At 37.3% G+C, this 12,555-nt stretch overlaps 2 pseudogenes; one reads left to right on the plus strand and one right to left on the minus strand.

The window, feature by feature from the left end:
• Positions 1-6,042: 6,042 nt before the first annotated feature.
• LOC111748382 (olfactory receptor 52E1-like) lies at positions 6,043-7,068 on the plus strand (annotated as a pseudogene).
• A 3,475-nt stretch (positions 7,069-10,543) lies between these two features.
• On the minus strand, positions 10,544-11,478 carry LOC100675705 (olfactory receptor 52D1-like; annotated as a pseudogene).
• Positions 11,479-12,555: the final 1,077 nt, after the last annotated feature.

Here is a 12,555-nt window from a genome sequence, read left to right on the forward strand (position 1 = left end):
TAGCAGCTGAGTATTTAACCATTGCACCAACCCAGCCAAAACTAAAATCAAACCCATTGCTATGGAGTTGATTCCGACTCATAGCGACTATATACCCAGTAAAAAAAAGAGTAAAACTGCCTTATAGAGTTTCCAAGGCGCTGATGGTGGATTTGAACTGCTGACCTTTTAGCTAGCAGTGGAGCTCTTAATCACCCCCCAAAAAGAAATTAAAGAATAGTTATTCTCAAGCAGAAACACACCAAAAACTATCACATAACAGATCATAAAGCAAGAATGAAATTATTAATAAATAATAAATTGCAGAAAATGAAAGAAACGGTTTGGATAATTAGCGGATTAAAATAGAATTTCAAGGAAACATTAAGAATTTTACAAGGAAGGAAAATAATAAATGAAGGAAGGAAATATTTAAAAAAATAATGACTGTTAATTCCCAAATTAAGGAAATTCACAAACCTTCAGATTTATAAGACATATAGTGTACTAAAGAGAACAGATGTCTAAGGAAATAAAGTATAACGTTACAGAGATAGTTAACCACCACAAAGTTAAAGTGAAATATCTCAAATTTTCCTGAAAGCATCAAAGTCCCTTCATGGTGCAAAGTTGAATAAGCTCAGCTGCTAACCAAATGACTAGAGGTTCAAGTCTACTCAGAGACACCTCAAAAGAAAGGCTTGGAGATCTGCTTCTGAAAAACCAGCCATAGAAAACCCTTGGAGCACATTTCTACTCTGACAGGCGTGGGGTTTCCATGAGTCAGAATCAGCTTGCAGACGACTGGTACCGGCTGAAATCACATCAGCTACAAAGTGATCAGAATCGTATCGCGGGGGCACTAGCCCCAGGAGAGCACTAAACCACTGCTTGTCTCACTGGCTAAAAACCGTTTCCCACTGCACATGGATTTTCTAAACATATGCAGGTAGTGAACTGCCGTAAAAAGAATTATTCCCCTTATTTTATTATGTGAGTGTCATCTCTTCCTCACTCCACTTGGCTGTAAAAAACTTGAAGGAAATTGAATACTCATTTTCTCTCTTTGTGCATGCGGTATCCTTAAATATCTGGTTATCATAGTTTGGTAGAAGAAGGAATGAAAAGACATAGTTTCATGAATCAAAGTGATTTTAGAAATTGTAGTAACTATTGATAATCTGACGATGCTATGTTTCTTCTGTTGCCATGTTTTACTACAGTTAAAAAAAAAAACCTAAAAAAATACAACTCATGGCCATTGAGTTGATTCCTACTCATAGCAATCCCATGTGTTACAGAGTAGAATTATGCTCCAAAGGTTTTTCTTGGCTGTAATCTTTAATGAAGCAGATTGCCAGGCCTTTCTTCTGCAAAGCCACTGGGTGGGTTCAAACTGCCAATCCTGAGGATAGTAGATGAGCTCAAACTGTTTGCACCAGCCAGGGACCTCAATGGAAAAAAAAATATATATGTGTGTGTGTGTGTGTATGTAGTTGAGTTTCTTTAAATATGGCTTCTTAACTGAATCAGCATCCATGGACTGGCCTGATTGCTAGCCACTACGTGAGGGTCTCTTTTAGGGCTTATCCTGTTGGATCCTGACCCTCTGAAAGGTGAGTTTGTGAATGTCTAAGGGTTTCCAATTTTGTCAACATTTTTGAGACCGCTTCTGTGAAATTTGAATATCCTGTAACCACACCATACATTCTTCAACTTCAGGTTCTTTGATTTGCTCTTTCTTTTGACTGGAATGCCCTTCCCTCAGATTCCACATGGCTTGTTCCTTCCTCTCCTTCAGACCTTTATTAAAATGTCACATTCTTAGATACAGCTTCCCTGACAATGCACATTAGAACTAAGGAATCTTACCTTCACCCTCTCCACAGTGTCCTTTCATACACCGTCCATTTACCTGATTTATTCTGTTTCTTATCCTTCTTCTCTTACTAGACAATAGGCATTTTGTCTGTTGTGTGTTACTACTACATGGACAGCACCTAAAATAATGCATGATACATAGTAGATGGTCAGTATGTGCTCACTGAATACGTCAGTGAATGAACAATGAAACTGATTCAGTCTTCTGAGTGTCCAAGATCAGTCTCCATCACTCATGGAAAAGCCTTCTAGAATGGAAACTGAAAACCTGGCTTTACAGCATTCTGCATAAGTCTCTTACCTTCTCTATTTCTGTCTCTTCATCAGTAAAATGAAATAATAACCTACATGATGTTAGAATTAAAAACAACTAAAACTCCTTTGACAAATCAAATTTTACAGGTTTTAAAGTTGACACAAATAAGGCACTTTGTACATGGTTTCGTGTAAGTAGTCAGTGGAAAATGAGGACAAAACTGTTAGTCTCTGCCCTCCAAGTTTTCATCTTTGCTTTCCATTACGGACAGGAAACTTCCAGTCTAATGAAATGATAGATTTCAGTGTGATATAAAATTGTAATGCATTTCTTCACCTTGCTTTTATTGTTGTTGTATGCCATCAAGTTGATTCCAACACATAGTAACCCTATAGTACAGAGTAAAACTGCTCCACAGGGTTTTTTAGCCTGTAATCTTTAGATAGTACAATACGTTAAATATTGTCACCATAAAATCATAATCCATTTCTTTATGTTTGAACACTGCAATTATGCTGAATAGTAAGTTAACACAATAGTTGTGCAGCTCTAAGAAGATGTACCCAAATTTAATCCAGGTATTATTTATCATAGGACCTGGACCAGCCCACTCCCACCCCACCTCCACGTATTCATTATATGAAGCTTAGACCCAATTCCAGGAAACTTGATGGAAAAATGTTTAAATCTTCTGCGAGATAAAAAATTTTTTCTCCTTGGAAATGTGCTAATCCAAAAGACATTACTCTAGATCTTGAAGTCTATGCCCATAACCAGGTCGTGGACTACCTATATCTGGTGACATTCAATTTCACTCTAAAAGGAGTTAATTCAGATCTCAGAGCTTTGTTGCCTCCAACTATCTCCAGGGAGTTCCAAGGCATGCAGTTTTCCCCCTGGAGGCTGTACAAAAAACTCTTCTGGCTGAACAAATGAAGTTCAGAAGAATGCTGGGGAAGGCTTGCTAACCTCTAGGTGTGCCTGCTGGTAAGGTTTTAGGAGCATGGATTCTATCTCTAGCCAGCTGAGCATAAGGAAGAGACCGATAAGAGAAAAGAGAGGAGGAGGGGGAAACTTCTGACTGAAGGGTGGAGACAAGAGAATTGACTAAATTTCTGACATAGTCTTTTGTGTACACTTGAGCAGCAACTACTGCCTGTCTTCATTCTTACACAGTTAAAAGAGAAAAGCAAATTTCTGTGTGCTACTAATTTGTCTTTTGACACCTTTGCCATTTTCTGTGGGTTCTAGAGCTCTTCATTCACCTGGATAATGTCTGTTCACACATCTGTTAAGGTTCTGTCACTTAACACATTTTCTGTCCTTCTAATATTATCTTTCAATTCAACTCTCTTTTTAATACAATTTGAAGTGTGGATAAATGGTCCCCAGCCTGAACCTATATCTGACATGGAGGCAGAACATACCTCAAAAGCAGAGTTTACCTTAAACCTTTCAGGGAGTATCCCTGAATCGTTACAGCCTAATAAAGTATGGCTAAACCTTTTGCTATGTTCCCTCAACCAGAAGGTACTCCTAATCATTTTGGATGGTGCGGTACCCAAAGCTGCACGCCAAGGTCCATGAAAATGTCTAAGTACGAGCCTTTCAGATGTTCCCTGTTAAAAGCTTTATATGCAGATAAAGGGAGGTTTAGTATTTAAAGTGTGTAAGTCTTTGTTTTAAGGGTTATATAGCAAGGTACGTCAGAACCAAGTTCACTACAGCTCTTTATTTTGTTATGTTCTCTAAGCAAGAGATCAACCAGTTACTGTAACTACGCTGTCTATTAATCCATCTTGGACCAGGCATGCCTTTGACAACCTTGTAATGAAGACAGTTTAGTCTCATTTCATAGATGACAAGCTTTAGATTTATGGAAGGGAAATAGTTTAGCCAAGATCACATGGCCAATGAGCAACATAACTTGGCCTGAATTCCTAGTGTCTGTTTCTAAATACTGTGCCATTTCACACACTAAGAAGTCCTGGTGGCATAGTGATTAAGAGCCATGGCCGCAAACCAGTGGTCGGTAGTTCAAAGCACTCCTTGGAGATCCTATAGGGCAGTTCTACTCTGTCCTATAGGGTTACTATGATTTGGAATCTACTGGAAGGCAACAGGTTTCCTTTGCTTTTTTTCTTTTTTTAAAGGAGTCCCTGGATGGTGCAAAGTGTTCAGCTACTAATTGAAAGGTCCAAGTCACCCAAAGGTGACTTGGAAGGAAGGACTGGTGGCTTACTTATGAAAGTCAGTCACTGAAAACTCTATGGAGCACAGTTCTGCTTTGACAACATGGGGTCATCATGAGTCAGTGTTGACTCAACAGTGACTAGTTTTTTTCTTTGTTTTTAACATCTGTTAAGTTAGCTGAACCCAAGTCATAGAGAAACCCAATTATAGGATTCTACTTCATCTCTCCCCCCATATCCCTGCAATTCAAGTACCACTCCTTGTACATAGGCATCTCTGCTCGCATCAAAGATATTTTCTTCATAGTTTTTATTTCTAAGAGTTATTCTTCTAGTCTCTCAACCTGGTTATTTGTTTTTGACCAATAATGTAATGATCTCACGTCAGCCCCTTCTTATGAATCTTTCCATTTCTCTTATGCTACTTAGAAGATATGTAAATAGTTGTGTGGATTAAACTTCTTTCCCTGTTGGTAATTCTACTAAACTGTGAAATTCATATTTCTACTGAGCAATTCTGCCTTTTGTCTATCTATCTATCTATCTATCTATCTATCATCTATCTATCTATCTATCTATCTATCTATCTATCTATCTATCTATCTATCTATCATCTATCTATCTATCATCTATCTATCTATCATGTATCATCTATCTATCATCTATCTACCTATCTATCATCTATCTATCTACTCTCTATCATCTAGTGTTTTTGTTGATAATTATTAAGGTGATCGATCATGGAGTAAACTATGTGTACTAAAGAGATGGGATGAGTGTTAAAGACTAGCGTGTTTAAATTAACTCACTTTATCTGACAATTTTGTGATGTTTTATAAACTTGAACATTAGCTTTTGTTTGTGTTAATGTGTTAACTTCATTTCTTTCCTTACAGTCATTAGCAGGAGGATACTTTTAAAAGACAAGGCTGTATTTGCCTATCACCAAGGCAGAAATGAAAAAGGTTAGGCACATTCCATTATAAGCAGGGCTAGAGTAGAAGGATCATCCTGAAATGAAGTTCACTGTGACTTCCTTAATAAAACAGTAAGGCAGAATAAAACTCTGATATCAGCATCAGCAAGAAAGGGGAGATAGAAAAATGACTGTGGGATGAGAAATTGTCTTGGGGCTTAAACAGTGGGAGGCCTGCATTAATCCAAAATTGTTTCAGAAAGTTCTGGTTTGCTGCAGGTCTAGTTTCTTTGAAGACTGCATTACATACGTTCAGCTCACATATGTGGTATAAAATAGGTAGAGTCATATTGACAGCCAACATGTTTATACTGTTTTCCTAGTTCTTTGCCTATAAATAATATAAACAATTTTCTGTACAATAATAATAAAATATTTTCAGGAATGTGGGTTTTATACTCAAAGTAACCAGGGAATGACTTTATGTTAGAAATTATTGCTTTAATTTAGATCACTGAATGTATTACTATTTCAACCACTGAACTTTAAATTCCATGAGGAAAGGAATTTACTCTGTCATCTTTTATAACCAATCTTAGCACAGAAGCTGGCACATAACTGGCAGATAATCAGTGTTTATTGAATTAAAATGTTGAATTTAATTTAATGAATCCAGTGAAGTACATTGAAATCATGTGACTGCATTTTACCATTAAATTCGGTATACTTTCAGGCCTCTAAAATACAATGATATGGATAAAATATGATAGAAGTTCCAGTGATTTCTTTCTTTGTGTGTGTGTGTGTGTGTGTGTGTGTGTGTGTGTACTGAGCAAAGCCTGAGACCTCTCAATGAATGAGACATACTTGGTCTATGGTATATTTTGCTCCAAAAAAGATCCCAGAAGGATGGCCCCACTCAATACCACTGTATTTCACGCCTATTCTTTCCTCCTCCTGGGGATCCCTGGGCTGGAAAATGTACATATCTGGATTGGTTTCTCTTTCTGTGCTGTGTACCTAACAGCCGTCCTTGGGAATATCTGCATACTTTTTGTAATTCTGACTAACAGTAGTCTCCATCAGCTCATGTTCCACTTCTTGGCCATTCTGTCATTTATCGATCTGGGATTATCCACATCCACTATCCCCAAGATGCTTGGCATCTTCTGGATCAACCTAAGAGAAATTTCCTTTGAGGACTGCCTCATCCAGATGTTCTTCATCCACCTATGCACTGGCATGGAGTCAGCTGTGCTCGTGGCCATGGCGTATGATCGCTATGTGGCCATCTGTAACCCTCTTCGCTACACACCAGTGCTGACAAACAAGGTGGTATCAATTATAGCACTGATCAGCCTCTTGAGACCCTTAGCCATTGCAATTCCTTTTATTTTCTTCATCCTCAGACTGCCATTCAGTGGACACTGTATCATCCCCCACACCTACTGTGAGCACATGGGCATGGCCCACATGTCTTGTGCCAGCATTAAGGTCAACATTATCTATGGCTTATGTGCCATTTCCTTCCTGGTGTTTGACATCATAGCCATTGTCATCTCCTATGCCCAGATCCTTCACTCTGTCTTTCGACTCCCTTCGCATGATGCTCAGCTCAAAGCACTCAGCTCTTGTGGCTCTCGTGTGTGTGTCATGTTGGCTTTCTACACACCTGCATTTTTTCATTCATGACCAATAGGTTTGGCCAGAATATACCACGGTACATTCATATCCTTCTTGCTAATTTCTTTGTGGTCATTCCACCTGCTCTCAATCTTGTAATTTATGGTGTCAGAACTAAACAGATTAGAGAGCAGGTGCTGAAAACATTTTCTAAGAAATAAAACATAGCTCTTGTATTCATTAAGAATCAAATTTAATAGAATAGTGGCACTGATTTTCTATGTTCAAAATTGGAGGAAAACATTTGGAAGACATCATAGTCGATTTGGAGGAGGCCTGTCAGTGGCAAGTCTTTGGTCTCTGAAGCATATGTCTCAAACTCAGAAATGTAAAGTAAGTCCATACCAAACACACAAATAAAAGTATTTTATATTTTCTCACTGTTTGGAAATAATACTAATCCTTTGAGCGCAAGAAAACCAGCACATTTTTATGCTTCCGTTATGACTAAGCCAACTGCATTCCACAGTCACAGTTGGTTTAAACCATAACCAAGTGAAACAAACAGAAAAACTGTAAAGCACTCCATATGCTGAATTTAAAGAAAAATAGTGAGTCATCCTGACTAGTGCTAGTCCTGAATGTAATAAACACTAGACCATTTCTCATACTCCTGGACTCTTTATCAAAAAAAAACTTTATTCTTGACTTTGCCATTCTAAAGTCTAAAGATAAGGTGTGCCACTGTGAATATGATAATTATGTGAAAAAGTTAGAATTCTTCCCCCGAACACAATCATATAAACTTTGTAATCCTAGTAAATGTATAGGTTTTGTTACTTGAAAGATGTGTTTGGTTATTTATTTGATGGGCCTTCCCCTCTCTTATGGAAACTGACTTACTGGAACCTCTTTGCAAATAAATTATTCATTTTCTAAATGGTTTTAACTCTGTGTCTTTTTCTTTTCTTTTTTTTTTGCCACCCCATGGAGGAGTTTCAGTTTTATACCCATTGCCATCGAGATGATTCCAACTCATAGTCACCCTAGACAGCCCTAGTGCCTGGTGGATTCAAACTGCTGAACTTTTGGTTAGCAGCCACAGCTCTTAACCTCAATGCCACCAGGGTTTTCTTCACTGTTATAAAATGTTGGAATTACCAGTGATGTTCAAATTCCAGCATTATTCAAGGGATTTTGCTTTTTTTTTTTTATTGTTTGTGGGGTAGGGTGGGGAGGAGGTCAATGGACCTCTAGTTCCACCTAATATCACTCACTGTTTTCTGCTTCTGTACAACATTATTGACATTAAGTGTAGAAAGGACTAAATTAAAAATATATATATGTTCACAAAATCCAGGAAGGGAAAAAAATTTTTTTATCTATGTGTTTATTACAGGACTTCTAGGAAATTTTAATAGTCACAACAATGGACTCAACCTTACCAATGATCATGAAGGTGGTATAGGACCATGTTTCATTCTATGATATACAAGGTTATCATGAGCTGGAGCTGACTCGAAGGTAGCAATAACAGGAGCTCTTAATTAACAAATATTCATGTGAACTTTAGGACAGGCTTCACTCAGAATGCTCTATAGACCTTCCCATGACATTTGCATGCTGTAGACTATACTTAAAAAAAATACTTATTGAAATAAAAAATTTGATGTCATAAATTTGTACAGGAAGTTTACACTAATTAGCATCACATCCTGAGCTTGAAATTCCTCCATAAAAATCACTCAGTATTTTATTATGGAAACAAATGCCTTCTCCTGGACCCCTATTATGATATTATGTTCATTCCTTATCTATCCATTTATACTACTTATCACATGTCCTGGGTTCTGGGTAGCACATGTCGCCTATTTTATATTGACCCAATTATGTCTTTGATGAATTCAGAAGTGTTCACTCTGCTTCTATATTTTGGATAATTTGGGTAGGTATTATTTCATTTTTAACAATTTCATTTTTAGCCATTTAGTAGAATTTACCAGTGCAGTTATCTCAACCTGAAATTGTATTTATTTGTTTGTTTTTTCTTTTGAGTGGAGAGGCTAACTACAGATTAAGTTTCTTTAATAGGTAAAGGACTGTTCAGGTCATCTATTTCTTATTTCTGCATACAACAATCACCTAGGGTACTTTAAAGCAAAGACTTCCTTGTCTGACTTTTAACACTTAGCATAACATCTTTGAAATTTATCCATGTGAAATTGCATAACATGAAACAAAAACAGATTTTAAAGACAAATCAGAGAAAAAGTGTTGCATACAAATTAATGTTAATTTGATCAATGACAGAATTTTTAAACCAATAATAGATTCCAGAAAACTGTAGGCTAATAAAGCCTAATAACCTGAGAATGGATGTGTGTAGAAAGAAAAATTATTTATAAAGAATGAGGGAGAAAAAAAAAAGAAAAAACTTTTAAATGAATAGGTTGCAGAGGTTTTACCTCCAGGAGACTCTCACTAAAGAAATTACTGAAATATGTACTTGAGAAAGAAGAATATTTATTTAAAAAGGAATAACTGAGTCCAAAGATGGAAATTTTAAAATCTGCTGATAAACCCTGAAGTATCAACCAAAGTCCTTGATTATATATCATGTTGGTTTTTAATTTTTCCGGTTTTTATCCTAAGAGGTTTCCCATTCAGACCCACCCTCCCCCTCCCCCCCTTTTATTCCAAATCATGTACTTAATGAATAATTTTACTTGGTAATTCCGTGACCTCAAAGTAGTGATTTCCACGCCATTATATACATTAGCTGAAGGAGCTCACGGAATAGAATTGAGAAACAACACTCAGAACATTTACCCAGAAGGGTAATATGAAATAAAATACATTTGTGTATCCTTTTTCCATGCCTGTATCGATAATACTAAATACAATTTTTATTTTAGATATTGAGAAATTGCAATAAGAATAGAAATATACAGTCAAGCCAATTCAAATGGCCAGATATCATAGAAGATGCTATACAAGAACAGACTAAACACTCTTAATTAATGAGAGAGCACAGACTTTAAATGTGCTTAAAGCTGAGGAGTCTAGAGAGGGGTAGGTAATTTTATGGTGAAGCTAAAAAACTAAGGCATTTTCCTTGAAGCATGAAAAATAAATATGACACAAGTTAACTATGCCCCATATTAGATAATAGAATGGATGGGTGATAAAGTAGAATTTCCTCAGAAAAGAGGGGGAAGTAATGTATGCAAAAAAAGGAAACTAAGAAGAACTCTGGAGTGTCATCAAAATGGCCCAGGAAAAGAAAGATGAATATGTAATTTCTTTAAGCTTCCTGCACTTCTATAAACCTGATGTCCAAGTAGGATACGTTCAGGCTAATGTTTGCTATAATGATAGATTCATGTATTCAGGTAAATTAGAATTTTTAAATATACTGCATGATAGTCATAGCATTTAGGTTCACATGACTGAGCCTGAGCAGTCTAAAAGACTAATTTCACTATTTATTGGGAAATATTTCTGCTGCACATAAGTAATCTATAGTTATATCTATTTACATACGTAACATGTCTTTTTATAAGTTACTTCCATAGAAAAACTTTGGTCATCTGACTATTAAACGTGGGGGTTGGTGAAAAACCACACACTCTTAGATGTATAATAAAAAGTTTTTCTTTGGATATTAGTCACCAAAAGGATTCGGTTCAGAGGCTTTTAAAAACTGAAAACTTTAAAGAACCTGTCCCATATCCTCTTCGTTCTCGCCCCATAGATAATGAGATTCACCATGGGCGAGATCAGAAGATAGATTTTGGCTACAAATATGTGGACATGGGGAGCCGCATGGTGCCCAAACCCGTGCATGAGAAAAAAGAAGAAAGCTGGAGTATAGGACACCAAGATGACAAGGACACAGGAGCCACAGGTGACCAAGGTCTTGAGTCAGGCATCCTTGGATGGGAGATGGAAAACAGTGTGAAGTATGAGTATATAGGAACAAATGATTAGTATAAAGTCCAACCCTCAGTAAGGAAAGCAACAATTAGGCTGTACACTCTTCAGGTTTTTGTTTCAGCACAGGCAATTTTGATGAGGGCCATGAGCTCACAGTAGGTGTGCGAAATGACACTGGTTTTGCAAGAGGGAAGCTACGGGAGCAGGAAAGGGTGAGGACGGAGAAGCACAACACCCCAGAGCACAATTGCTAGACCTATCTTCCCTGTAATGATGTGTGTCAGAATCATCGAATGTCTTAATAGGTGACAGATGGCTACATAGTCGTCAAAAGCCATGGGCAGAAAGAACCCAGATTCCATGGTAGAACAAGAATGAATCAGAAACACTTGAGTGAGACAGGCCTCAAAATGAATCTCTCCATCATTGAACCAGAAAAGGTTGAGAAGTTTTGGCACAGCTGTAGTGCACACAATAAGGTCAATCACACCCAGCGTGCCGAGGATGAGGTACATTGGCTTCTGAAGGTGGAGCTCTGTCTTAATGATGAACAAAATGGAGAAGTCTCCCACTAAGGCCAAAAGGTAGACCACAAAGAAGGGGCTGGACATCCAGATGTGGGCAGCCTCCAACCCAGGTATGCCAATGAGAATGAAGGTTGATGGATGGACATCAGTCTTATTATATGCTGACATAACAGGTGACAGTTTTAGCTCTCTTCATTTGTTTTTCTGTAAAATAAACAAAATAATCATTTCTAATTTTCTAAATCTCCTATGGAATCGACTCGACGGCACTGGGTTTTTTGTTTCTGGGTATCAGTTAAATAATCCAAAATGCAGGGAATTGCAGGCAAGTGAATAATTACAATGCCTGCAAAAATTTAGGTGAAAATTATGTCCTTGAGTGAAAGGGTGCCAGCTATCATTTCAGTGTTACTCTGCCTCCAATAGGGCACCAGCTAAATCAATGTGTTGAGGGCATCTTCAGTGAGAACTACAAGAAGTACTTTGTTCACTTTAGGTAGATCCGCTGATCTCTGTGAATTTCCTAATCCGTGAACAAAGCAGGTTTAATGACTCTTACTGATACATTTCCATAGATTTTTTTCATTTGTTTATATTTGTAATTTGCAATGTGATTGATCTATAAAATTTAAACAGGGGAAATATCTAAGGGCCAAAACACAGAATTTAATAACTGGATATCTTAAAACCTCCTGGGAAGAAGTGATGACATTTGCATTGTTTAAGATTGTGTAAAAGTGATGGGTTTGGAATTGTTGTTGATCAGAGCCATTGAGTCAAATCTGACTTAAAGCGACCTTATATAGAACAGAATGAAACACTGCCCAGTCCTGCACTATCCTCACAATAATTTCTTTATTTGGACCCATTGTTTCAGCCACTGTGTCAACTCATCTCCGTGAGGGTCTTCCTCTTTTTTCCTGACCCTCTATTTTACCAAGCATTAAGTCCTTCTCTAGGTACTGGTCCCTCCTGATAACATGCCCAAAATATGTGAGATGAAGTCTCTCCATTCTTGCTTCTAAGGAGCATTCTGTCTGTACTTTTTTTAAAAAAAATAATTTTTATTGTGCTTTAAGTGAAAGTTTACAAATCAAGTCAGTCTCTCACATAAAAACTTATATACACCTTGCTACATACTCCCAATTACTCTCCCCCTAATGAGACAGCCAACTCTCTCCCTCCACTCTCTCTATTCATGCCCATTTCAACAGCTTCTAACCCCCTCTACCCTCTCATCTACCC

This window comes from Loxodonta africana, chromosome 7 (assembly GCF_030014295.1).
Source record: "Loxodonta africana isolate mLoxAfr1 chromosome 7, mLoxAfr1.hap2, whole genome shotgun sequence".
Lineage (NCBI taxonomy): Eukaryota > Metazoa > Chordata > Mammalia > Proboscidea > Elephantidae > Loxodonta > Loxodonta africana.